Raw genomic sequence first — 3,971 nt, 5'->3', positions numbered from 1 at the left:
TCTTCCTCCTTTTATTTTGGTGATTTTAAAATCAAATCCCCCATTTATCTCAATTACCATAAATTTAGAGTCATGATTTACTAATTTACCCTTTTTAATTTATTTAATGATTAAATAATTCCTAAATTCCTATTGGTGCATTCATGCACACAATAGTTGCTAAAAACATTTGAACCTAGCTCTCTCTCTCTCTCTCTCTATATATATATATATATATATATATATATATATATATATATACATACACACACACACGCTAGAACTAAAAATATATACAATTTCACCTCATCTAAGCAATTTTACCCCACGTCATCGATCCTCACAACGACACGATCCATACTCTCGGGATCTAAGATTAACTTCTTTATCTAATCCATACTCCCAGATCAGGTTTGTCTAATCCATGCTCTCGGATTAATGACAAATGACTATGCCTACTCCACACTCTCGGACTAGGGACGAATGACTATGTCTAATCTATGCTCTCGGATCAATGACAATTTTAAAGTTCGACCCTTCATGTATATCTCACCTGTACTCATAAGGAGACACTATCTGATATTCATCTCAATTAATTTAGGTTTATTCTGTACCCTAAATTATCATATATTATCATATATGCTTTTAACACGTATTTCAAGCAATAACAAATATTTCACACACAAACATATATTTAATACTTTAATCAATACTTGTATTAAAATCATGTTCATGAAAGGGACTATGCACTCACTTGTAAAAGTGATGACTCCAAACTTGGGCAGCGCTTCGCTTCTAACAATTTTATTTTCCTTCAACAAAACCTAGTATCATTATCACTAAATTTTAGTCTAATATTTATTGCTACTAATTATTAGTCTAGATTTACGAGCGATATTGGATTATAAGTATTAAACAATACTTTTCAACTACTATGTACAGACACGAGCCAAACATGAAACACCGGAGAGTTGGACCATTTTAGCATTTAAGCTGTTCTGAAATCCAACAACCTTATGCAGCCCTTCAAACCAGATTCTTTGTACTGTGAGCAGTTAAAAGGTATTATAACAGCACTTTGTATAATTTATAATACTTAGCACATATATTGTTTATAAGTTCGTAATAATGACAATGAACTTAAACGTAAGTTATACTTAAAGTTGGGTAAGCATAACTTACTTACAAGGGGGTTTTAGCTAGGAGTCGGACTCTGCAGGGGCAGAACTTCATCGCTGAATCTTTCTAAAAGAGATTCTTGTAGCGCTTCAGTGCTCACCTTACTATACTAAAACTACCACAAGAGAAGTCGGGTCACGAGGGACCGAAATGCTCGGGGGATAAGAAGAGAAAGACTTTTGAATAAAGAGAATGGTGCAAGAAATATGAGAGCCTAGAGACTCTTATTTATAGTAACTGGATTTTCAAAAACTACCATCTACAGTTACTTAATGACATTTTAATTATTTAAACGACTAAACACCCCTTTAGAATACTATTTTAAATAGATTTAACGATATTTGTACTAGACTAACGACCGCATAAAATACTTAGAGATCTTCAATCTTTTTTTTTTTTGACTTTATATTCATAAAAATGACAGTTTTTTTTATAAATTCGTTGAAAAAAATTAAAATTGATTTATTATTATTTATTTATTTATTGTTTTTTTGATTTTTTTTTCAAAAAAATATTCAGCAAATTTATACAAAAATGTGCGGTTTTAAAGAATATAAAGTCAAAAAAAAAAGATTTGTCATCTCTAAATATTTTTATATGCATTTTTATGATTTTTATGGTTTTTTTTAGGGTTTTTTGTTTTCCATACAACCTAAACTTATATATATATATATATATATATATATATATATATATATATATATATATATATATATATATATACACACACACACACACAGACAGACACACACACTTTATTTTAATACGTATATATGCTATTATAAATTATAACTTTTTCATAAAAACTTCGTTTTTGACGTTCTTTATATCCACGCGTAGCTTTGGACGAGATCTACAACATTCGTTTAGACTCCGTCGGTTAATTTTGACTTTATTTTTTGTCCATATTTTATAAATTAAATGTTTTTTGCTAAAATCATAACTCTCTCGTACGGACTCCGTTTTTGACATTCTTTTTCTCAAAATTCTTATTTTAAAGAGTACTACGATTTTTTTAGTGGCTTTAGCTAAAAGTCAACCATTCTGTTCGTAGCTTTTTACGTCATACATTCGTTGTGCGTGACTGACTTTTATATCTTATAAAAATCAAATCTAATTCATACGGAGTCAGATTTCTACGAAATTTATATTTTTGGGATCGGGAACACATGTACTTATTTTGTGTGTGTGTGTTTGTGTTTTTGTGTACTTATTTTTACAATTTACAGACGATTCGGCTGATTTTTCCTATTTTATTATACTATAATAATCATGAAACACATAATATTCATATAATCCTTATTTATTATGTCCAATAGGTAACAATTGTTGACCTTAACTATTACTTTGGTTAAGATTATTTATCCTAGGTAATCTTCTATAAAAAATCATTTTAACGCTTGTTATATCTTAATTGACTAGTTCGAATCTGTGGGTGCTCTCAGAATGTTAATTTGTAAAATAAATTACATAATTATTAAGCACATGACAGAAGAACCATCAGGAAAAAGGGATCATTACCATCATTCGTTTAAACGATTCTAATGCTTGTTCTAGGTATCTGATGCGACATCGACCTCCGGTGAGTCTTTTGGTCTTCTACTGCGGCGGAGATCTGGACATCACAATCAGAGAGACGCGTTAGAGTCGTCCCAGGGACTGTGCCCCGGGAGCGGACTCCAACGGTTAAGTTAGATCAGCTAAAAGATCTGAGATGGTCCTCCATAGCTGGATAGAACCATCTTGGTGCTGGTGGTGGTGTATGGTGGCTGACGGCGGCAGGTGGCGGCTAAGCCACCCGGCCGGAGTATAGTGGCGACTGAGCCATGGGGGAACATCCCTCGGGGAAAGGTTCCTCTCCATGGAGGAGGTACTATTCATTATATAGGGGACAATTAGGTCAAGGGGAATTAGGTCAGGCCTTAGGCCAGCCCAATTCAGGCCCAACTAGCAAGAAGCTGGGCAAGGCCGCCCGGAGGCGCCGGTCGGGGCTAGCGGGCGCGCACCAGGAAAGGTTGTTGAAGGAACGCCAGGCCGGGCCGACGGGAGAGTCCCCAGCATGGCTGGAAAGGGAGAGTCAGGTCGGGCCGGCGGGAGAGTCCCCAGCAAGGTTGGCAAGGGAACGCCAGGCAGGGCTGACAGTAGCGTGCCAGGCCAGGCTGGCACGCTGGAGCAGTCTAGGCCATGCTAGTTGTAAAATAAATTACATAATTATTAAGCACATGACAGAAGAACCATCGGTAAAAAGGGATCATTACCATCATTCGTTTAAAATATTCTAATGCTTGTTCTAGGTATCCATTATGGATGTAACCTGTTATCAACGAGCCAATTAGCTAGTTTCTCTCTCAGACTTTTCATCAAATATCTTATCTACAACTCCTATCTAACATATACCTGGCCAACCTTTCTGAATCAAAGGTCTAAAATTACCCTCTTAAGTAAACTCGCCTTAATAGTGATAAAGAATGCATACCTATAAAACAACCCATGTTTTCTGAAAGATTAAAAAAGTAAATACAATATTATACTTAATTAAAAGCACAAAAGAGTTCAAGATAAGTATGTAAGAATGACTATCTTCAAATTACCTCAAAAGAAAAGGGAAACTTCAAATACTTAGAGGTTGATATACTAGAACTTAGGGTTCACCAAATAAAATAGTTGGTATATGTATATAAGAAGAAACCGAAGTTGGATTTGAGTTTTGGTATAGAAGTCGATGGCAAAGAGTTGTTATGAGAGGCGGAAATTAAAGATGTTAGCTGCCCTGATGATAGCCCTAATCTTATAACTTCGATTTGAGGTCAAAG

The sequence above is a fragment of the Lactuca serriola genome, chromosome 4 (assembly GCF_051521515.1).
Source record: "Lactuca serriola cultivar US96UC23 chromosome 4, Lser_US96UC23_V15, whole genome shotgun sequence".
Lineage (NCBI taxonomy): Eukaryota > Viridiplantae > Streptophyta > Magnoliopsida > Asterales > Asteraceae > Lactuca > Lactuca serriola.
This window is presented reverse-complemented; position numbering follows the sequence as displayed.